Raw genomic sequence first — 25,399 nt, 5'->3', positions numbered from 1 at the left:
ATTAGACAGTGCTTAAGGTGGAAACAGTGCACCAACTACAGTTATGATGAATGAATGGTGACAGTTGTCTCCAGTGCTGTGTGTTACATGAACTTGTACTGAATTTTGTCTGACAACTGCAGTCAGATGCTAATTCATCAATAACACATTATTACTTTCCTGTCTGGCGCAATCATCAATAACCTACATTTCTCAGGTGTATTTATTTAGCAAATGAGAGCGAGAGGAGGTGGGTTTTACAGGAAATCGGGTTGGTGCTAGAAGCCAAACTGAACTATAAAGCCTACCAGGGTGAACCACTCTTTAGGTACTGGACATAAAAAATGAACAAATAAATGGAATAAGATATAAATACACGATGTGTCATCAGGAGTTGTATTCAAGGCACATTGAGTATAGAGTGAAAACCACCCAGTTTCAGCTCCATGGACAGTGCTGGAAAATATTATGAGTGATACAGTTGTTTGTTCTAAAAAAAAAAAAAAAAATGCTACGTATTCTTTTGGTTTGAAGTCCATGAACACAGCCAAACACTGTGTCTACACAGGACGAGCTCAGGTACAGCACTGAGTTGCTGTTTGATACTGTTATTTGCTCTAGCTCTTGCTAACTTCATTGTTTGTCTTCAGTGTTCTGCACTTCCAGATTTAAGCACCATAGACAGAGCTGCATATTATTAAGACTGTAGCCGTGCAAACAAATCATTCACCATTCGATGTGCCATATATACACCATTATGTGCTCATAAAGCTGTTTGGGTTTTTTTGCCACCTGACAGACTATGTAGTCCTCTACATACTGTAGTAGAGTAGAGAATAGTGGATAATTGAACAATTTTGGATGCAAGCCTATAAAAACATTGTTTGTTGTGCTTTACGCCCACAGTTTCAGCACCATGGACAAAGCTGCGTGATGTTCATACTATTCATACTACAGTGTTCTTTTCTCCTTAATTGTTGTTTTCTCCCAGTTTGAGAACCATAGCCATCGTTTGCCTTCAGTGTTTTGCGTGACCCCTGCTTCAGCACCATGGGCAGAGCTGCGTGATGCTAAAAGTGTGATACTATTGTTTTTTCTCTTCTTTCTTTTTTTTTCATTTTAAAAAAAAAAATATCAACACACTTTACTCTTGTATACTAACAGCAAACAATACAGTATGTGCTGACAATGCATGTGATTTACCACCTTGCAGAATTAATTTCAGTTTTTCCAGCTGTGTCCATCTCCTCCATGCTCTTTTGTGCAATGCATCAAGGGAAGACAATGTCTTTCAACAGCCCATTAAGTGACGAACATTTTTTTTTTTTTTTTTTTTTGCATGCTGACGTTTTTTGAGGGAATTAATCTCAAAATCTGATCTGCACTGGTAGTAGTATGGATCTATTAATAATATCGATTGTTATAAGTTTCAGGACCATGGACAGGGCTTCTCGGTTTCGTTGGTACTTTTGTTTGCTTGTCCTCGCCTCCTGTTTCAGCACCATGGACAGGGCTGGGCTGGGGACGTTACAATCGCTCGTTTGTCATATTCGCCACATTTCAGCACCGTGGACAGGGCTGGCGTGATATTAAAGGTATGGCGCTGCTGTTTGCTTTGCCCTGGACGTGCCACATTTCGCGCTATTACGAGGATGATGCAGTTTTTTTTTTCTTTTCTTTCCTTCCATGTGCTTCCCGTTGACCAACCCCACTGTAATCACCCACCCTCCTGTCCCTGGATTCCTCCTGAGAACAGACACATGCAGTGTATAAAAGCCCAATGCTTCCCCTGAATGAAATGAAAGCACGTCTGGATCCCGGCGTGACGCTGACACCGAGTGAGCTCTGCATCTTTAAAAGAGAAAAAAAAAAAAAAAAAAAAAAAAACCCAAAGAAAAACACACAACCGGCTCAGTCATAACTGTGGGATGATAAGGACTACCTCTTTTTACTTTTGGAGAGAGCCAAGCCGTTAGGAGAGCATTCAGCATCAGCTGTTCAACACTGGTCTCTTATTGCTGGAAGTCGGGGCTGAATCAGTCACATGACAGAACTGGAGGCAGAGATCTAGAGAAAAGGCACAGCATTTCGGCTTGCACCGCCATACTGTATTTTGAGCCATATCACATTTTTATTGCAACATTTTACTCCCGCTCGGTGAGTACATTTCCAATGGCTTTTTTTTGTAAGCATTTTTTGTCTTTTTAATTGCCCCCCTTTTTTTATTTTTCCTCCTTTTGCTGGTGTTTGAATTGAGCATTGACATGGTGGTTTTGAGCGTTTTTCACATCCAGGCTTCAAGTTTTTAGCATGCAGTTATTCTGATGGAGAGTGCCAAGAGGGTGAACGGGTGCGTTATCGGTCTTGAGAAAGCCTTTATACTTGCTTGCAGTTTTGTTTCGAGGGTCGAAACCAAGCAGATTTTGTCAGTATTGAGATTTTTCAAACATTTATTGGTGGTTTTGAAACATTTTTATTTTTTTTTTGTTTCTGTCGACTTTTGCTGTTGCTATGCTTTGGTTTGCATTTTGCAGTGTTGTTTGTTGCCTTCGAGTTTTGTGATTTTGATGTCTCGGTGAATCTCACCGATCAAACCCTTGATTTTACTTTGTTCCTCTTTTCTTTATGAGAAAAAAAGGAGTCATTTTTAAACAAACACACAAAAAAAAAAAGCCCGATGACGTTTTAACGTGATACTTTTCTTGCAGCTGAGCTCACAGGTTTGTTGTTTTTGTGTTTCTCTCTTTTTTCGATTTCATTATACTTTTGCTGGTGGCAGTGTCAAGTATTTTTGGATGTTATCGTTTTTTTTGACTAGATGATGCTGGGTGGACGAGGGGAGTTTTGATTCTTGGGGGAGTTCAATGCGTTTTTGTTTTCTGTATCAACGAGGATGAACAGACATTTTCCCTCTTGCAGGTATATAACATAATATGAGTTTCTGTATTTACAATAAAGACTAAGGTGACAGAAATATGCACCTGTGGCTGACGTGTTATTTTGTAAGGTGCTCATTAGAGAAGGCAATCTTTATCAATGTTATCTGAAGGTTACCTGATGTGATCGATCTGTGCGTAATGCTTCAAAAACAAAAAAAAAAAAAAACAAACCAAAAAAAAAAAAAAAAAAAAAAAACGAGTAACGTGATCAACAATCCAAGAACAAGGGCTGGAAATCACACGCAGGTTCGTTTGATCACAATGTTTCCCTTGTGTTGAGTTCAACAATCTTCACGCCGTCGCAGCTGAGGAATAAATGTAAGTGGCTACATTCAGATCCCAGGGAAGGATGCACTCTAATGATATCCCACAGATAAAGTATCCAAACTCCATCCATACATCCACTTGGATGGGCAGGAATAACAATTTGCTTTGCTGCAGAGCATTTCTTTAAACTCCAAGTTGGGGGGGGGGGGGTAATTAGGATGGCCACAGTTTGCACTAAAGTGCTGTGTGTGTAACACAGGGCAGAGCGGCTTGCCAAACTTAAGTGGCCTCCTTATTGCTGAAATCGGCTTTTCGTAGGCCTCGATTCATAAATACTCTTGGATTTGTCAAATCTGATTTTGCAGGAAATGAATAGAGCTAATGACAGGACTCAAAAAAGGGGCTTAGGGTGAATCAATCCTTCAAGAGGCAGGTTTAACCTCAGATTATTGTTGTGCTGCAGGATATCTAAACAAATAGATAAAATGCAATCTTAGAAAAGGGCATGGCTTGCAAACAGTTTTTTTTTCTGTGTTTTGTAGGCTACAATGCTGCTGTCTGTATTTTTTATGAGTAGTTTTCGGGCCACTTTAACGTTGTTGTCTGTCGATGAACCTTCTCTAAATTTAGCCTTCAAAGAGATGAGTCCAAAAAGTTCTGGTGCTCCACAGAAATCCTCAAACCTTATTTGATTTATTCCAGACTATCCCCCGACTAATCTGAGCCATTTCTCAGTCACATATGAATTCTGGCTTTAACATGGGCTTCCAGTTGTAAGAAGCTTGCATGCCAGATCTTGCCAGTTTGCTTCACTTTGATCCATATGTGCGCAGTTTAACAGAACACAGATTTTGTCAGAGTAATACTGTAGGCCTATAAAATATACGAGACTGGACCATTAAGTCTGAGTATAGACTGTTAAGCCCCGGTGTCATTAAACAGGCTGGAAGATCAGAGTCAATCCAGTTTAATGTGGTGAAATGGAATATTGATACATATTGAATGCAGAACTCAGTAGGCAAACTTACGGTTTTAATAGAAGGCAAACTGATTAGTGTAATTGCGGTAATACATTTTATCATGTATTGGAAAGCTGTTATCATGTATTGATTCCCCTGTCTCCTGTTAAATCTATGCAGGTCATGAAGCAGATGTCGATTAAAAAGAGCCACAGGGGAGGTTTGAATGGTTTTTAAGTTGTAAGACGATTTAGAAACAATGTGTGGAGTCCAATCAGGAAGGAATCTTTTACAGTCTTTACAGCCAGTGTTTGGTTGTATCAACAGTCCCATACAGACCAGTTAAACAGACTCAAGTACTGGTGTGTAAGTATTGAGAGGGGGGGGGGGTGCAACAATTCAATCCAATAATTTGATTAAGTCATAAACCAAGTCACTACTTTTTATTTTTAGCCTCAGACAACAGCAGCTCAGTCTCCTCGTGGTGATTTCAGCTGCTTCCTCTCTTCTATTCAGCTCTGCAGAATGAAAGACAAACATTTGCTTAATTCAATCAAAGACAGGCTTTTGCAATAAGTTTTTAGCTGTGTAAACAGAGATTTGTTGGTAACATTTCAGAACAAGCTCAACTCAATTCAATTAAGACAGACTTGAATCAAATGGTGCTTTTCGAACCTCAAAGTGCAGCATCACAACACGGCGACATGGTTTCACGCCCCTCGTTGGGAGGGAGGTGTTTCTGCCACGCCGCCACAGTGTGAGCTCCTGGACGCCTCTCCTGCTGAGCATTATGATAGCTTCCATTACGTCCTGCTGTGTTGTGTCTTCCCTCCAGGCAGGTTTTTCTGTTATCTGGGCCAAGCCAGACCTGCACAGGACACTTATGGAGAAATATGATAGCTCATGTGTTGCTATACCTCCGTTATACCATGAATAAAACATTACTGAAGTAGCAAGTTGTATACACGGAGCATGTGCTTAATTGTCAGATGTGTGCAGTCTGAATGTATGTGCCACTGGGTTGACGCTAAGTTGGTGCTCTGATTGGAATCTGTGTCCACTCCACTGAAACAACACTCTAGGTTTCAGCATGACCGAGTCGGACAAATGGAAACATAATTAATGTGCTGTGTGCTGCATCTTTTATACGCATGTTGTGTGTAATTATCCTGGGTTGTTGTATCGGCGCCACATACTTTGAACACAGCACCTTTCGTGGACACATGCAAGAAGCACAGACACATCTTCTGTTATATCTTTAGCGAGCTTTTACTCGGTCCAGCTTGTTACGTCTCGGTCTCAGTACAGAGCTTCATACGTTTCAATCAAAATGACTGTTTTTACTGTGTTTGAACAGTTCCGGACCACGGTCAAACTGTTAGAACGAATCTGGAAGAAGTTATTTAGGGAGCAGAAATGGAGCCTTCTTCCACAAACCTAAACACTTAGCTGAAGATGCTTTTTCATGACCTAATACCAACTGAATAACCAATCTAAAGTTTATTCTCATATTTCACTTTTTTCAGACTTAGCAGTGAAGGTCTCACTTATACTCTGCAGTGTCTTCATTGGTAAACCACAGGTTCGTTCAGTCCATTACTCGTATATAACTAATCCAAGGGTGAAGGTTTTTAGTTGGAACACAATCAGCAAAACAAAAGAAAAATGCTGCATTATACCCACTTAAAATCACTCATATGTGTGTGTGTGTGTGTGTGTGTGGGTGTATGTTTGAGTGTGTGTGTCTCACTGTTGCTCCCAAAGCTTAATTTGTGCACAGAAATAAAGGCGACTCAAATGAGCATATCAACATTTTTATCAGCTCTGAGCTTCTTTCCTCTGGATGTTTCCAGTCTGACACCTTCGCGCACATGCAAGTGACCTGTAGCACCAAACTAAAAGTGATGATTTACATCGTGATATCACTCCCTCAATGAGGTATTCTCCTCCTGCTACCTCCCACCCCCCCACCACCCTCTTTAACAGATAAACAGCTTACCTTTGGCACGACTCATTCTACGGAAACAAGTGTTAAGTACTTCACTGTCCTTTTCTGAGCTGTTAATTTGATAAGTGAAGGGATCTCACACTTCATATTCTGGGCAATTAAACCCATATCTGAAGAACAGGGTCAGGCTGAATGACTTTCCAGTGTCTATTATGGGAACCATTTGAGTTATAGTGCATCACTTAAATGAGCCTTCAGCGCTGACATGCTGAGACCTCGGTGTATTTTTAGAGTTTCGTATTAAGTTGCTTTAGTTATATTTCATTAACTTTAGGTCTGAATTCTTTGTGACTTGACAAAATGCTAATGAAGGCATTGTCGAGTAAATGAATATTCTTTTATGTGACCTTTGAATAAGTACAGAAAACAAGACAGAGGCTGAGAGTTAAGTGTGTACTCATGTGCTTGTGGAGAAACTCACAGCAGTATCAATGCAGCCTAAAAATGGCCAATTAAGCAGCAGTCACTTTCATTTTTTTCCTTATCGGAAGCAAACAAACTCACAGAGGAATTACTTTTTCTATTTTTAGTAGTGCTGTCTGATAAGGAGTAACCCAAGCCCAAATAGAGAAAGATGGATCTCAGATGTCCCACACGTCACTTTACTGTGATCTTCAGGAGCTGTTTACCAGGAGGGAAGAAAGTGGAGTTTATGCTGCTTCACTACTTTGTCAGTTCAGCGTGCAGATATCGATCCAGCCAACCTGATAGCTTCCAGGCTACATCTGTTTCAGGTCGACTTAACATATTCAGTCCAATTTTCTAATCGCACTGTTCATCAAATTACATCCAGCAGCTGCATCGCATGGGATCAAAACATTCAAAATTAGTTTTCTTTTTCTTTCTTTTTTTTTTTTTTTTTTTTTTTTAGATTACATATAGATTCAGCTTTGCTGCTCCTGATGCACAAATGTGTTGTTTTTCTAGACAGGAATAAATCAAAATTCACACAATGGAGTTTTCTGCAGCAGAATCCCTCAACCTCCTGTTATTAAACTATAATTTTAGAAAATGGTGAGTCTCATTGTGGGAACACAAGCTTGTTTCATCACACTTAACTTTTTGGCATATTAATCCATGTTTTTCCACCCGTCCGCAGAGCGCTGTCATTAGTTGAACCCCCAGGCAGGAAGATGGCCACACTAAAGATGACTTTAGTTTTCTGCTCGTGTCTGTCTTCTCTGAAAATAATGGAATGTCTCCACTCTGGTATACATATATATAGAATTATGGAAATGTGGCTGAAGTGTTTCAGCAGAATGCAACAGCATTGTTCCACAAAACATTACGAAGATAATACAAACACATACACAAGCTGACACATATATACATAAGACATTATTAGAGAGGGAACAGGAGAGTGAAACAGAGGCAAATTGTGGTTTCACAGTTTTTGGGCTTTCAAAGGCAGATTCACTCAAAAGATTTTCTTCCATTTCTGACTTGGGTGTGCATTTTATTTAATCCTAGTGATATGAAAACATCACCTTAGTTGCCTGATACCTGGCAGTATCAGATTAATATATGAAAATGTTTTAAGGGTTGCTAGGAAATAGCTGGAGCGTGCAATATCTTTTTCAATACCAGCAACTTGATTTATTTCCTCACTGCCATTCAGGATTAATCAGAACATGAATAAAGCCATTTGAGAAGGCAAAATGATGAACTAAGGACAAGTATTTACCTCATTGAAATATGAAAAAAGCACAAACCATCCAGCATGTAGCAGAGCAAGTATCAGTGGCAAAGCCCCATCAAACAAAGGGCACTATAGCAAACTAAAGGCAGCATTAAAAGATAATTAATACCAAACATAAAAGGCCTTACAGGTCAATTTGTACAGTTTAAAATTCTTATTGTACTTGGGATAAGAGACAAAGACTTAAAACAATCTTAGTTGCCAAAGGCAACCTATAAGGCACGTTTAATTAATTTAACATTAAGATGCAAAAGCAAGCACTACTGGCAATTTAGAAATGACCAGGGCATGATGATGATAATAAGTGTAGGAACAGCATGCATGGGGAACATCTAATTGGGGCAGATCATTTTTGTTTCCTGCTAGATAATTAGTGCATGGGACTCTCAGTGTGCCTAATTTATTGGCAAGATAGACTGCAACCTGATCCGTGCTTGTCAGGCACATATCTGATGCGTCTAAGTGGCTGCGTGATGTTCGCTTAGTCCAGGAGAGGAAAGTTACAAACAAAAGCTGAAATAAAAAGAGGCAGAGGAGTGGCGTGAGGCCTTCCAGAGCAGGTGGTGGAGCCCTCCAGATGCTGCAGAGAAGCAGCGAAGCAGATAATGTCCTGCCTAGATTACCTCAGGGAACCCGATTACAGTGGAGCGTCCTCATCTGGGTCAGCTCCAAGCCGGTTCTGCAGGGATCAGCTGTTCTTGCTGTCGTCCTGCTGTCCTCAGCTGTCTCTCACCTGCTCGTGACCCGTTTGGAAGCACTGACACAGTCTCAGCAGACATGATATACTGTGCTGTACCTGCTGTATAGCGACAGCCACATTTGCAAGTTTATCGACACTCCAGCCATTGTTTCGACTGCATTTGCGTGAAGACACTTTTCAAAAGCATGGAAGGATGAATGCACGGGCCTACCCCAAGAGGTCAGAGGGCCCCCGGGCCAGAACCTCTGTTTGAAGCGAGTGTTAGTGTTTGTTGCTAGAAAGTCACTCAAGCGACTACAAAAAGACACAGAAAGACTTTTGTTTCTCTTTCAATGTGCATCATTTGTAGTTTCGCTTCTCTTTTAGCCTGGGTGCCTCAATCCTGTGTAGGAGTGGCAGGGGGCCTTTTATATGTTTGTGCCCTGGGGCACATTGTCTCATAGCCAGTCCATGTTTGCAAGGCAGTTCAAGACAGTCAGGGGTTTACAAACTTACACAGAGTCACATCATGTACTAGTTACTGCACAAAAAAAAGACCGGCACAAAGAGAATCAGATATCTGAGATAAATGAATGGTGCAAAAAGGGCTGCAAATTCACATAACGTATAATTTGTATGTTCAGTAATAAGGTCTGTAAATGTCTATATATGTAGAAATAACCTGAATGGATATTTCAAGGAGATGTAACCTGAAACTGAGAAAAAAGAGAGAGAGATTTCAACACAGAGGCATCTTGACTCACATACTCACAAGGTTCATGACCTCAATTTTCAGTGTCTGCCACTAGGAAAGCGCAGGTGCATTCAAGTAGAGACGGCTAGCTAGCTAGCTAGCTAGCTATTGAGTTTGTGTACCCCTGAGGGCAAAAACATGTCCACCGAGCAAACCTTTTATGTTTCTCTCAACAAACGGTTCACTCAGGGGTAGCGAGGGACTGTTGGTGATGGCGAAAATGTATTCCGCTCCACATTCAAACTTTGATTGAGCCTGACAGGGAATCCTTAACTGACTACAGCATATGGGCAGACCTGGGGCTTTTCATTTGGAGAGTTTCATGGAGTTATTTAAATGTTTTAGGCCTTTGTATTTTATTTTTTCTAACAAATAGAAAATAATGCAGATGTTTATTATTTTCTTTCTCTATTTCACTTTATTACCATCGCAGCTCTTGGTTTATCCATATGTGGCATAAAGTGAGCCCAGCACATATAGGATAATCCCGATTGTGTGTGTGTGTGTGTGTGTGTGCACATCCCCTGAACTGGACTGCATGCTGGCCGGATTGAGATTAAGAATGGCAAATGTCTGTTTCATTACACTTAGGCTTCAGAAGCCCTCTGAGCTAAATCAGAGTTTAAAAAAAAAAAAAAAAAAAAAAAAGACAAAAACATCTGTCCCACTAAAATGTAGCCCTACTCACCAGTGTGCTTATGGGTAAAAATAGAACTCCCATCGTTTAATTCCCCACTTAGCCTCAAAAAGCATCTTCTCCTGAAACATTAATAGCTTGTTGACATCGTGCAGCGAGCCGCAGTCTATCAGGTGGCGTGTGTAAATAAGGCTTCATTCTTCATATCGATTTTTCTCCAGGTTTTGACATCAGAGGAAATCAAGGAGCTCATTTCTGTGTGTTCTTGCAGATCCCGAGGGCTATTACAGCTCTTATTTCTGTTTCCATCCACTTTCTCTAATAAACATCATGATCCCACACTCATCACTGAGCAAAGACGTGGTTTGGATTTTTGCCTTGTTTATTGAATATCAAAAAAAAATCTTCCATTTATTATGAAGCACACGTAGCCCTCAAATATCCTGGTCTTTTATTATCAGGGGATATTGATTTTACTTAGTTATTAATTCCCCTGCCCCTTGATGGTAATGAGTTTCACTGGATTTTGTTTATTACTCATTTTAGTGACATTTTATTTGTGTTTTTACACTGCAGCTTCCACAAATTTGAAAACAGAGTTTAGACTAGGATAGCCTATTAAAACAAGTTTTAAATACATATATATATATACACATCCCATAAAACCGTGGTCCTCGATCTTTTGAGTGAAGCAGTGTCTATGTTCTTACTTGCCTAAAGACATAAAATGATCCAATACAATAATTCACATTTGAAGAAGCAAAGACTAGAATTTTTTTTTTTCTTTGCTCTCATCCTGTTAATTATCTCTGACTTCTGAGATTGTCCTTGGAACCACTGGCATACACAACAACAACAAAAAGTTTCCTTTATTAGCAGGGCCGTATAAACCCACTACTGGGGCCCAGGTCCCCCATTCAGCCCCCCTGTCTTCCCCAGTTTAGTTTGGTTCTAAGTTGACTGAATGTTCCTTTATTTAATTGGAATAATGATATCTGAATTAATGAAATTAATCAAACTAATTGCCACATGGTGAGCCCTGAGGGGCCTGGAGCAGCACAGCCATGTGCATCACTTTCTGGTCTGTTAATTATACTGGTTAGCTTAGCTTAGCATATGGTATAACAGCTAGTCTGGCTCTGTTCGGAGGTAACAAATTTCACCTACCAGCACATCTAAAAACACTAAACACAATATATCTTTTTTGTTTAATTTATATAAAAATCTAAAATATATAAGAACATGGAAAGCTACGTACAGGACTTAATGCTATGATAACCAGCTGCTAGCCGTAGCGTTATAATAAACAGACAAATATGAGAATTGTATCCATCTTCTCATATAGTTCTCTGCAAGAAAGTGCATATGTACGTAAGTATGTTTTTCCAAAATGCTGATCTATTCCTTCTAGAGCATGTTGCTCCTAATAGAGGAGGAAATACTGGACTTTTTTGTTCCCCTCACTTAAAAATTTCAGGTCAAAATGTTTCTAAAGAAATCCTGTAAAACAAGTGAAACCATTACAAAGACATCAACTGAAGCAGATATTTTCCCATTTGAATACTAGACAACTGAAACTACTGAAAAATGCTTATGAAAGTTTTTATCACAATATTACTTGAAAACCCTTGAAAAAATCACACCAGCTTTTTAGGGCACATTTTTCAACAGTCCAGTATTGTTGTGACCAGATAACTAAAATAGAAGAAAGACTTGTTTATATTTTATTTATTTGTTTATTATCTTTCTTTTATTATTATTTCATTTTCCCGTGCCATGGGGAACTGACTACAAAGAAAATCCATTTCTGTCAGTTTCTGACGAGTCAGTGGATGACAGTGAATATATTTATCAGGGGCAGATGTAAAGTCGTTGCGAGCCACTCGACAGCTCTGTACTCCAGGTAGAGCCACAGTTTGTGTTTGTGTTGCAACATTTGTAGGACTTACGAGGACATCTGCTGAGGTTTCTCTTTATTTTAATATGGGAAATACACCTGTCAGTGACATCATCAGGGAATATAAACATAATTAAGTAATCAAGCAGACACATTACATATGTAAATGGCATTAATTGCAGACATGGGTTTGAAATATTCATTCAAATTAGTCACATCATTTAGGCAAGGATCCTTTCCCAGTGAGCGTAATCACTGAACTAATTAGGTCATTCAGTGCAAGTTGAAACAATTTGAAATGCAATTTCAGTTTCTAATTAATTCTTCACTGAGACAATGAAACTAATATAGGATGCAAATGTATAAAGCAATGGTAAGGACGGAAGAAAAATCAACACAACCATTATGAGCAGATTGAAGCCAAGGCCGGGAGAAATTTCACCATAAAAGTCGAAGCTCAGCTGTCTTTGTTTCTCACGATTTATGGGTCAGAGTGTGTGTTTGCCAAGCGGACAGTCTGTATGGATTTTGGACGTATCTCAGGAACACTGTTCAGTGCTGTAGAGCTGACTAGGGTCAGATGAAAGCCAAACACTCTTTCACCTTTCTCATACAAAACAAACCACCAAGGGGAGTTCATAACTCCATAACAGTATAACTGTATCTCATAACAGCTGGAGATAAATGCATACTTTGTTCAGAAAGACGCAAAACAAATAGAAATGGCTGCATAGATACTGGGTCACAATTTGATGTTATGATGACAGTTTTGGTTTCTGGGGGAAAAACATGTATTAGGTTGTTAACTGCAAACACAGCAACTGTGTGTTTCTGAAAGCTGACTGCATGTTAATTTGTTCAAAATGATCTTTACCTTCCTATTTTCTGTGAACACATTAATGATATAAACACATAAGTTTAGTTAAACTTGTTGATTTAACAACATTTCATTCTGCAGTCACAACGTCCTGCCTGCCTGCACAAAGAGCAGCTGCGCAAACCACTTGAATTAGGTTGCGTGTTGCCAGGTTGTGGTAACAGATGGGTTGAAATTGTGTGCATGTGTGTGGATCGCGAGTCTAACCTCTGTTTCATACACAACCTGGAAAATGGACGATGTCAGACAAACATAAAACGTATGGATGTGTGTATGATGATTATTTATAATGAAGGCTGAGGGCCATGCAAATTACAGGAGTTTCTGGGGAGAAAGAACAAAAAGGGACGGCGCCGGGAGATTGCCTTGAAATACGGGAGACTCCCAGGAAAAACAGGGCTGTTGGCAGGTACACCTCAGTGGCCTCCTGCACTTTCTTTGCCCTTCGTTCCTTCCACCTCATTCTCAGTTTCCATCTGGCCATCTCTCCATCCTCAGAGATCCCACCAGAAGCCTCCAGAGAGACGGATGCTTTGTCCATTCATTCAGTAATTACATTCCACTGCCAGGTCTTTGCGGGCTGATTATTTAGCTGTCTGTCTCCTTCTCTTCATCTACTGGCAAGCCCCCTTCTTACGTGTTTGCTCTGCTTTTCAGGACAGCAGCACATCGACAGATAAGACTCACATCCAGTAACATCATCCTGACTAGGCTGAACAATGAAAGGAGTTCAAAGCGATTGACCTGCCAGATTTGGTTTTACTTTAGCTCCCATTCATGGGGGGAAAAAACAATAATCACTTTATCGCAAATTACAAACAAATCCAAAGTGTTTAACTGGATTGGATACAATGAATTTATTGGAGCAGAACAGTATGGGAAGTATCTTAACAGTGGCATATGGGGGATGCTTGTTGGTGAGCTGAAGCAATTAATCAAGCTGTGTAGCCTATACGATCACAATACAAATGTTTGCTGTGAAAACAAAAGTAAGTTCTCAGATAAATGGGAATAAATGCCTTAGGCCATTATTTCTCACCATGCTTTTTCTTTTTCCTGAATTGTTTTGTCTTTTATGTCACAGCATCACCAGCTGTTATTGCAGATGTGTGAAGGAGCAACCAGTTTGACTCCATCCACTCCCATTCCTGTGCACGCACACAAGAAACTGCATATAGCCTCTCTCTGTCTCTGCCTGTCTCACTCACTCCCTGGCTTCAGCTGACTCATCTAAGCTGATTTCCCCCTCCGCCCCCCCTCCTTTGTGGAGGATCCAGTCTTTGATTTTGACACACAGATTTGCCAACATCAGCCTTGAAGTGGGGCTGTTAGCATCCAGTGGCATGAAGAGGAGTGGTGAGGTGCTGCAGGAGGTGTAGAAGAGGTTGAAAGTGGCTTGAGATTTGTATTAAAGCAAGGTGTAGCAGCAAGAGTTAGCAGCAGGGAGAAAAAGTTGGAGGTGATGCTGCTGTGATTCACAAATTGCTCAGATCAATGTTTAAAGAACACATGGTGTAATTAGTGGGAGTCTATTGTGCTTCTAAAATCTCTTCTGACTCTTTTATGCGTATTCTACCAAGGCATGGGCATTAAACATTCAATTGTCCAAGCAATAACTACCAAACAGCTGCAATATATTAGACAGCCAGTCTTATTACTTACTGCTGTGGTAATAATGAGAAGCAGTGCGGCCACAACAGCATGGTGATGGAGACCATCTCCACATGCATATTCAGAAAAATGAAATAAGAAAGGGAACACATATATTTACAGTCAGGCTTAATGTGTTTCCATACTTTTATTATTCTACTGCTTGCTGCTAATGGTGGTGCCCAATATGTTCTGGCCCACACATGTCCCTGTCCAGCTACTTGGCGTAAAGTGTAGGAGTGGGAGGACACAGAGAAGGTCACCTTACTAATATTTGAACGGACAACAACCTCTCGGTGAAAAAAAGAAAAATGCTCCAAACTCAACAAAACTGAAGGAGTTGTTTTAATCAATTTCAATTGTGAGGCTCTACAAGGCGTCTCCAAGCTGGCAGCTGATGGAAGGCCGTTGCATGTGGTTTAGATAAGGGGGAGAAAGACTGACCGTGAGGATGAGATATAATGGTGCAAGCTGCAGCACAATAGCTTGTTCTTGTTCACTGAAAGCAAAAAATATATCTTCTGTGGAGTTCATTTTAAAAAAGAGAACATTTCCAAATGGACATAATTCCTCAGGTAGCTAAAAAGGAATTTCAGTTAGGAGCTGTTATCAGTGCTACACTACCACTCCCAGAGCTTTACAGGCTTTATAGCCTGAGATTACCCTTTTTACACCAAAATTAGCGAGTGTAAGCAGATTTTTTTTTAAAAATGTGCTAAAAAAGCTGATTGACTCCTTTGAGTTTGCCTGAGAGGACATGCACATCTGCAGGTACAGAGTATACACATGCAGACGCAGTGGAGAAAGAGTGAACTGTTAGCTGGTAAAACAGTATCCGATGCATCTCATTGCTCCTGTAAAAATATCAGAGCCTCTGCGTGAGAGGCTTTGATCGGTGATTGTGTGTTTTTAAAACTTATTTCGGGGCTTCATCTAACTCCTGAGCTTCAGCTAACTCCACAGCGGTGTGCAGCCACAGTGTTTCTGGTGTAATAGCACCATGCTGGGCAGGTGTCAGTTCTGTTTTACACCTGTGCTCTGAAAGACATTACAGCAAGGAAAAGGGGCAAAAAATAGCGTGCTGTGTTTACATCACTGCCAATCGGAACCAGTGCTGGAGCTGGAGCCAACAAATAACTGTGTCTCCTGCAGTCACTTGACTGCTGATTGTAGACCAGTGTTTGACAAGTAGAAAAGGGGCTATCACTACTGTGGTATTTATTCCAAAAGTTTGTTTAGCTCAGCATAAAGACTGGAAAGGAGGGGGAAATAGTCCAATACACAGCCCCCAGTAAATTCAAAAATTTTATATTTTAATTTATTTTTAATGATTGGGTTTTATATGAATTAAATAAACTAGATATTGTGAGATATATGTTCATTTGTGAGCTATGGAGGTGCTGGCTGGCAGATATTATGTTTGGACAAAGCACTTTCCTCCTGCATCTAGTCTTCGTTCTATGCTAAGCTAACCATTTCCAGTTACTGGCAAATAAACTTGTTTCCCAAAATGTCCACCTATTCTTTTAACTGCAGAGGATCATGATAATAATGGTTTAAAACAAAACTTACTGTATATAATTTTCAGAAAGAAAACACCAAGGCCCAACATGTTACAGTACAGGGAAAAACAAAGAGGCAGGAGCCCAGTGAAGTGGAAAAAAAATATGCAAATGCAAATGGGACAGTAGGAGGGAAAGGTTGAAAACAGTGCTTCTTTGCTGATTTCTTTTATGACTTATTCCATTAGATTTGGTCATGAAAATCAGCTGAAAAGCCCTTAAAATGTAGGGGTTGTTAGGCTGGAGAGCACTGTGAAGGAATAATTCAGATCAACTGGAGGGTCATTACATTTCCTGAGTGGTGTATGGATACTGAGTAGACAGTTATTTTACCCTGGGCACTGTAATATAGCCAAGAGCAGGTCCAAAAATGTGCCACAGGGGTTGTTAGGATTGGCCCTGCCTTCCAGATATCTAGAAATGAACTTCACAGCCATAAACATTGAGTTAAATGTGTTTTATTTCAGTATTTATACTGTATATCTTTTGGTTATTCTAAACTACATATTTTTATTTAGTTATGTAATTAGTTTAACACTGCAACGCTTTCACATAAAATTGAAAATGGATATCTTAATATCTATAAATATCTAACAGAGTCTAGGAGGAGAATTTAACTGAAAACTGAAAAAAAAGTATGAAAATACAACAGAAGAAAAATGAATTGATCCTGGAAGGTGTGTATCTAATATCAGCCCAGTCTGGGTTTCTATATTTATGTCCTGTAGACAAACACTTTTGTCTCTATAGAGAAGCTGACCTGGACTTCCCTTTCAGCTCATGTAGCTGTGTTTTTAAACAGGTTAAGTTTAGTCCACTCCAGCACCTCCTGTTGATACTGCATATGCTTTACTCATAGTATATTCATTCTACTTCAGCCTCTTTCTCAGTCCAATGCTGCACAAGGATGGAGCCACTGTTTACCAGCACTGCAAAAACTTTGTACGAAAGCTACACACAAGCACAAGTGTGTACTTTAGCTGTGATTCTTTACTAAGTCATAATTAAGGTTCTGATGAATCTGTTCTGTGGAACTTCATGTTTTTACTTCAGTTTTCTGTCAGATGTAAAATCTTAAAACCATTGATTTCCAACTCTTCTTTTATCATAAGCTCTGCTTAATTAGATCAGTTTGTCAGTTTCACATCAGGTCAAAAAAATTATCTACTGTAGTTCTGATATTTTTGAACTTGTTTCAGGAGTTTTATCTATCAGCACTGAGCCTGATCTGAATCTGGCTTCTAACATAATTAAAAATACATCCGTGTGGAATGCACATGGTACCATGTGGTGTGTGACATTAAGTTAAATTGTGTAACTTAAAACTGTTGTTCTTTTTCGTCTTTACAGTGTACCCTGTACAGTCTGTTTGACCAGACTTTGAGTCACCTTGCTGCACAAATGAGCACATTGATGGCGACCACGTGTGGCACATTGTGTGATTTAGGAGCCGCTTGTTACATTTCTTGCAGACTGGAGAGGTAACTCTGCATCAACATGTGCTGATTCATGATAGTCAGTTGACAAGCTAATCCTGATTCAACTGCAGCAGCGCATCTTGTTCATCTCGGTAATAAAATCCAATAAAATATCTCTTCACTCCGGGAGAGTGTGAAAGAATTTTCCTTCTTTATGTCTTTTGTTAGTATTTCACCTATAAGAGCTATGAGTAGGCCCTAAAAACAATAGTTCATTGCCTGTTATCTGGGATAGCTGTGAAGATACTGATAGGGTCCAGCTGGCCCATTCCCCAACAACAGTTGCCATAGCAACCAAGGTCGCAGCACAGACCCTATGCTCGTAAAGATATGATAAACTGAGTCTCCAGTTGGGAGACGAAAACAGTCATAATAAGAGAAGGAAGAAGTAAATAGTCATAATGCAGGGTCACAGGGCACACAGTCGTCCCCTGGAGAGGACGTAGGTATTATGTAGAATATACAACTTCATAATATAGGTTCCATTTAAAATGTACAATGTCATTAGGAATTATATCTTCAGTGAACTGGCCCGTGGTTGGAAAAATGTAAAACGTTGCCCACTCAACATGATTGCATGCCTTATTTAATCTATATCTGCAAACCATGTTCGTGCTCGACACAAAAATCTCCACTCTGTTATATAACTCTGAATTTTTGACCTCACATTCTGTAGTCTCATATGCAGCACCACCCAACCTCTCAAAACAGATGAAATAACTATTCATTGTATGTGTACTGATGCATATTTTTCTGTTCTGATCAGAAATGACAATCCTGCAGCACATTTGTAACTTCTGCAGTACCTCATTTCCCCAGCAAACTGTCTCCTGAAAAGCGAGGTAAAAATGCAAACACATTTTCAAACAGTGCAGAATAACGTTGTCTTGTGTGGGAAATCAACACGTTAAAGGCAGTAGAAATATGTCATGTAAATTCTTAAGATGGTTTTCTGTGGTCTCCTGCTTGGGATCTTTGCCAGTGTCACAGTAATGTGTCAGGATGTTCCAGCACCTTATCCGGGCAGCACTTTTTCAGATGAATATGTTAAGGGATCCCTTTTATTGTGCAGGATTTGGTGGAGTACTGCACTCGCACCATTAGGGTGCTTGTTTATTTTTAGATGGCCCAAGCGCTGATTGTATTTTGAGTGATTCAATAAGTGTTGAGAGATTTGGAGAAACTTTGCGGGCTTTGAGACATCACCTCAGAAAGGTCAGCAGAAATTAGAGGAGTAGGAGGGAAACTTAACCTTTCCCTGGGTTGACTGACAGAGAGACAGAAGTGGCTTGATTGCAGCCATTGTGTACTCTTGTGTTTGATGATAATTACACATCCTGTTGTTTGCCGCATAAATATTTCATGAGCTTCTATCGTGGTTTTAGAAAGACAATGAGATTTTCACTGTCCTATAGCAGAAAATGACCATATCTGTGAGGGTGTGTTGCTATGGTTGTTACAGAATACTAATGACTTCCTCTAGAGTTTGTGACCTTTTGCCCTGGCTCTTGCCTGTTTTGGAAACCACTGTAGCTGTAGCTTGATAAAAGTTCAATTTTACATAACACAGGTGAATAACAGCCTCTTCCCAAGTGTGTGTTGAAAATATGTCATATTAGAATTAAGTTGTTAAAAGGATAGTAGTTATTGCCAAGAGTAAAGATGAAGGAAGAGCTGGGGGTTGATTAGCCTGCTTAGCATAAAAGAGAAACAACTAGCCTGACTCATTCTGAATTTAAAATTACAACTACCAATACCTTTAAAGCTCATTGATTAGCATGTATCTTTCTTGTAAACGAGCAAAAATGTGAAAAGGACAATTATTTTTTTTGCACTAGTGGCTAGCAACCTCACTGTTTCAACATGCGTCTTTCAAAGTCACAAGAATTTTTTATATTTCAGTTTAAGTACAGATGAAAGAAATGAGTAACAGTGTTTCAGTTTGTGATCTTTGGACAGATATGGGCTAGCTGTTTGCCCCTTCTTCCAGTCTTTAGACTAAGCTAAGCTAATTAACTCCCGGATCTAGCTCCATATACAGACAAGGAAGAAGCTGTGGTTTTTATGAGGAGTTATTATACATGCTGTGTTAATGCATAAGACGTAACTACTGTTTTACAGGCTGTGGCGTCTACAGAATAATTAATATACCCAAACTAGGAGACAGAAAGTGACAGTATATCACACAATCAAATCCACCAACCACAATGTTTCATATGCTAAGATATGTATAATATTTGCTGTCAAATTGTGAAATATCAAATCTGTACTGTAATCCAGCATCATTTTACTATCTAAAACATCATGCTTAGCTAAATCTGTGGACACTGTACAGTTGCAGTACTTACAGCGACACTAAACTCAGAATGGCAGCAGCATCAGTTTCTGCCTCCGCTCTGTTGTTCAAACAGAATTCTTTGCACCAGCTACTTGAGATGTGTGTCTGCTGTATACACTGAATAGTAAACCTGACCCAGCAGCACAAACCAGCAGACTTCAGCACTCATATTGATTACCAGCGGAGGGATAAAGAATGAGGCATCTGGAGACACAGTTGGGGTTTGATGAGCATACCCCCTTCGGACACTAGCGGGTAAAATCAACTGAACATTATGATTCTCTCCCTGTCTGATGCATTGTACAGTTCAGTAGAGATATTTTTTCAAAACATCCCTGTGAAGAAGTGATTTGTTTGCCAACCATTTTAAATGAAAACCATTAAGAACAGTAATATATTAGCTCAAAAATGGCATAATTCACTTTGGTAGTCTTGTGTTTGACACTGAAGAAAACCTGGTAAAGAGCCAATTTAGCAGAGACACTGAGCGGATGTAGCATGGTGATGACTCTTTGGGGCCTAGCTTTCCATATGTTTGATATGCAATAACAAGCAATGACCTAGCCAAATTGAGAAAAAAACTAGAATTAGTTGCCGTTGTATGCCTCCGCCAATTAGACAAATTGCAGTTTACATATATTTTTCAAAGTCAAGGTCACAGTGATCTTGGGCTTTGACGAGGCTGCCAAGTTCTAATCTAATGAGAGATTTCTTTCACAAGCCCAAAATATGTTTTGTGAGGACAGAGTGACCTTTGCTTTTTAACCATCAAATCTAAATAGTTCATCTTTGAGTTCAAGTGAACATTTGTACCAAAACTGAATAAATTCCCTCAAGGTGGTCTTGTGATATCACATTCAAGAGGCCAAAAGTTTTGTGAAGTCACAGTGACCTTGAACTTTGAACTTTGACCACTAAAATCTAATTAGTTCATCCTTGATTATCGGTACCAAACTTGACGAAATTCCCTGAAGACGTTTCTGACATATCATGGTAACAAGAATGGGACACACACAGATACAGACAGACAGAAAACCTAAAAACATAATGCCCCCAACCACAGCTGTCGCCGATGGGGAGGCATAAAAAATACAAAAATACAGTTTGATTTTCAGTATTTTCTTACATTTTAGATTCACACCATATAGCTTACAACCTAAGATCTAACCCTAACCCAATAACACACTTAAAAAGTTCAATAATATGCCATGACCACAAAAATCAGTTTCAAACTACAGCCTGGGCCGTCGCAGAACTGTTGCTAGTCATGTTTTTACTGTGAATGTTCAAACAAGCCATAATTTACCACACTCATTTTCACATAACGTAATTCACTTTTTACATTTACTGATTACATCTGAGTTACATATTCATAAAGCCTCAGTATCTGTATATGAAACTACTTGTAGTGTGAAAATTATCTTTTTGAAATACCACAATACATCTTAAATTATCCTGCTTTAAAGGCTGTGACATAGTTTTTTGGACCTTATACAAGTGATGTGAATGAAATGAATAAGTGTGTTTATATGCCCACCAGTGTCCCAGTTATGAGTCATCCTTTTCATAATAATACACAGGATAGCATGTGTACGAGGAATATAGAGTAACCTGTTTCTCCATCCACCTCTATTGATTGTATTGATTCTCAGACATGCTCAGACATGACTACCATGTCTACACAGGCTGAGTTTTCTCAGTAATATTTAAAGATGAACACATATTGCTCTGGATCTTCTTGAAGGGAGCGGGAAACCTTAGGCCAGCAGCTCCTGAACTCTCAGAATCCAATTAGAGCACAAACTGGGTGTAATTCAAACCTTCCATCATGAGACAAAATTATCAGCAAAAGCTGAAACCCAAAACAGAGGCTCATACAACAAGAGTTGAAAGCACACTGGGCCACAAAGAGGTCAGCAGAAAAAACTGTTCCAAAATACATCTGAATATCACACAAAACTGAAATCATACCTCCCTCATTCTGTCCCTGATCAACTTTTCTTTTGAAAAGTATAAGTAAAGCAAGGGGAGTTTGGTAGTTTGCAATCCAACAACCAAGACATTAAAGGCAGGATAATTTAAGACCAGCAGTGCAACACTGTTGGCATAGTATATATTTCTATAACCATTCCACTGCAGGCCAGAGTGAAATCAGATTCAGACTCAGAGGAGCCATTTAACAGGCTAAGAAACATGAAGACCGAAAAAAAAGCAAACATTTTAATGCTAAAGAGGCCATATACTGTATGTCAACCTGGAGGCTGAATGGGTGCTGCAACAATAATCTCCTCCTTACAGCTCTGTTACATCTCCAACAACTGCCATAAAATCAATATCTTGGCATTTTTCCAACTCGACCAGGTTGCGACCTGGAAATGTGACATCATATGGAAAAAGGCGACAAAAGTGAGCAGGTGTCCTCCACCACATCGTCATCCAGCTGGGCACCTTGGGTCACGGACTCCCCAGAGATAAATACTGAGGAGCCTGTGCTGCAGTGATAAGTTACAGGCTCATTGACTAGTTGTGTCTAAATGATACGCAACTTCTCAAATCTTTTTGTATGCAGTCTTTTTTATTACAACCAGGGGGAAAAGCAGTCAAACTTGTTTGTGTGTGTGTTTCAGTTTTGGGAAAAAGGGGAAGCAACATAGAATTTGTTTTAAGCAAAGTTGGGTTTTTTTGTAAGGATAAGTAAGGAGCAATAAATTAGGTTAACTGAAAGGGGAAATTAGCTTCTACGACAAAAATGAAAATAAAACCTCTCACTACTCTGTCCTGGTCCGGTCCAGTCCCACAACAGTCTGACAAGTACCTCAGTGCTAAAAGTTTAACAGGATCTCAGCAAAGATTCAACAACCACGTACAAGGTGCATTGGCGAACTGTGGGGGGATCAGCCGCCCCCGAACAGGCTGGCCAGGCTTTTATACTCTCGGTCCCGAATGGCCTCAGGTTGATTGGTGGGCTTGACCAGGTGCTGCTCCAATCAGGACTCAGTGAGCGAGGAGGGTGGGGATGCCTCCCCATCCCAGTATATACATCACAGTTCCACAAGAGGGTTAAACACACTTTAGGGGCGCCGGCTGTGGCCATAAAAGTAGAACTAAAACATTTTTCAAATGGTTACAGTTGAGCATTAGACACAAACAAGGGCTGAAGAAAACGCTTAAGTTTGCAACTTGTATTTTAAGTTAGCAGCTAAGGGATGGACACAGTTGGTAAATTATGTTAGTGTGGTATAAGGGGTGATGCATCCAGGTTTTCCTCAGTGTGTGTATATTTATATTGGTGTATATATTTTTACATATCTTACCTTAAGTGGGCAAGTCAAAGAAAAACACTTTTTTTTTTTTTGTTATTTTATTCACATGGTTCTGAAAGTGACATTCAATTTCAGTCAAAGTATCTTTCATCATATCCTCTTTCATCTCCTGTCTATTACACCCAAATACACTTTCATCAAAAAGCTCTCGGGTGAGTCATTAGTAGGAGGAGAAAGTCATTACATGTCTTCTGCATACTGAATAATGGAGCCAGTGCTTTGTCATTAAAATGTTCGTAACCCAGATGCACCATTACCGAGTGGATTCAGCAGGATCCTCCAGATTCTCAGTGAAAACACTTCAGTCATTTCTGTGTCGTGTTACATTTAGTTGTTTCATAACCAAAACAAAGACGTTAAAATTGACTGAAATGCTGCAAATTTTTATACCAAAATTGCTGCTCATATCTGATTTTGTTTTTCCTTTTGGATGTTCATATCTTCGAGGATGTAATCTGAACTGACAGCAATGTCAAAAAGACACGTAATAACACTTGTTTTTGTCCCTCATTCACACTTGTTTTGGACACAGTTACTATGTGCCATTAGGTTTTAACCAACACCAAAGCATTTCCCCAAGTACCAGTCATATTCTCTCCATTTCTGTTGTTGACAAAAATACCGCCAGTATCTTAGGTAAGCGTGGGTCACATTTACTTCTAGTCACTGCTGACAAAGTCACATTTGTTGCACCGTGTATCCACGTGACATACATTGGAATCTGACAAAGTGCGGCTCCGCATCTCTTCTTTTCTTCACCATTCATTAGAAGGCATCATATTGTTGTCACATGAGAAGGAAAGAGAAAAATCTCTCTGCTGCAGTTTGTGCATGCTGTCACTGTCTTTTGAAATAATCACCGTGCTGTTGTCATGAGTGATAGACTTGAAAATGTATGTCATGTAGCCAAGGACTTCTGGTGACTAACTTAGAAAACAGACAACAACCCGAGCCAGTGAGGAATGAAAAATGTGCTGTATTTTAAAACTCTGGCCAAGCATAGATAACACCATCCCGTATGTGTACTTGTGGCTAATTTGTAGCCAACCTTTTAGCTGATACTATTTTAAAACTGGCAGTGTTCATGTGTACACCTATTCTATTTTTTGTATTTACAATGGATCAAATTATCAGGTTTAACATAAGAAGCAACTGTTTGTAATGACAAACTCAGAAAATTGTCATCTGACCCTCAGCTCTACAGAGCATTTCAGCATGTTCGAACTTAATGTTCGGCTTGTTTTCCCATCTGGTTCAAAATTTGGTGGAGAAAAAAAATCCCCCCCCCCAAAAAAAAAAACAGAGCTAAAAGGAGAAAATATTGTACTTACCCATGTCTGGTGGAGATGCAGTTAGCAACCTGCCAACAAATTCACCATGACAACAAAAAAAATTATGATTTACATCCCGATGCCGAAGTTTAAACACAGGATGGAACCTGCTGTCACTCCCAAACCCAAATTGATGAACAGGTCTTCAAAGGTGCCCCATGAAAAATGGGGCCCACTTGTGATTACAAACAATGCTCTTAGCACTGCTAAGAAAGGGGGGCCTTTAACTGTTGTACATACACTAAACAACACTGGATTATTCATATTTTCTGATAGTGTTTGCATCAGAAATCTTTTAAAATACATTGTTCACTTATGATACATTTCATAATTATTATTATTTTTTGTTTCGAGTTTTATTATTCAGACAAACTCTTTAAGCACAATGCAGATTTTTGGTCATAAATTCTTCACAAAAAATGAGCAACAACATTTTCATCATTGAGCTGCTTTCCACTGCCAACCATGCTACACGCGTTAAGATAAGGCACTCTATGTTGATTACACACAACTGAAGGAGTGTATGAGACGACCCTGAAGCACTGCAGTCTGACGGAGCTGTTGGTATATAATGCAGAGGCTTGTGGACGGGTGCAGTGCAGTAGGTATCAGTAATGATTTAACAGAGAAGACGGAGCAGAGGTGATGGAGGGAAAAACATCAGGCCTGTCTATGCTGTACTTCCGAGCTCCTTGGAGAGATGTGAGGCAGTAAACACTAAGCCGCCTGCAGCTCTGTCACACATATTATTGGGTTAGCTATGAAGGCAACCCAGGCTTAATCCTCTTCAACTCTGCAAGGCAAAGCAGGGAATCAGCACGCACTGGTTATCATATGACATTGTTTATAGTTTTATTAAAGTGAATCCATAACTTTGCAGCCAGCCCAACAGCATCATGTGATTGGCAGAAATTTGATTTTTCAGGTGATTTAGTTTGCGGTGATTATAGGATTGTAAAACGGTGCGTCAAGAAGCAAAAGACAGAATCCACAAGGGAAGCTTATTATTGTGTAATACTTGT

General features: G+C 39.7%; 1 protein-coding gene across 7 annotated transcripts in view; it reads left to right on the top strand.

The window, feature by feature from the left end:
- The first annotated feature begins 1,401 nt into the window (after nt 1-1,401).
- Nucleotides 1,402-25,399, top strand: part of LOC139625108 (RNA-binding Raly-like protein) — a 94,476-nt gene continuing 70,478 nt past the window's right edge. For 2 of the 7 annotated variants that reach the window (XM_071484758.1, XM_071484757.1), the window contains exon 1: nt 1,402-2,898. The gene's annotated coding sequence lies outside the window, so the exon portion shown is untranslated. The remainder of the gene's footprint in view (nt 2,899-25,399) is intronic. The other 5 variants (XM_071484755.1, XM_071484750.1, XM_071484751.1 and 2 more) reach the window with 4 other exon arrangements.

The sequence above is a fragment of the Trachinotus anak genome, unplaced genomic scaffold, assembly GCF_046630095.1.
Source record: "Trachinotus anak isolate AG129_WGS33_773 ecotype Australia unplaced genomic scaffold, CSIRO_AGI_Tana_v1 ptg000009l, whole genome shotgun sequence".
Lineage (NCBI taxonomy): Eukaryota > Metazoa > Chordata > Actinopteri > Carangiformes > Carangidae > Trachinotus > Trachinotus anak.
This window is presented reverse-complemented; position numbering and strand designations above follow the sequence as displayed.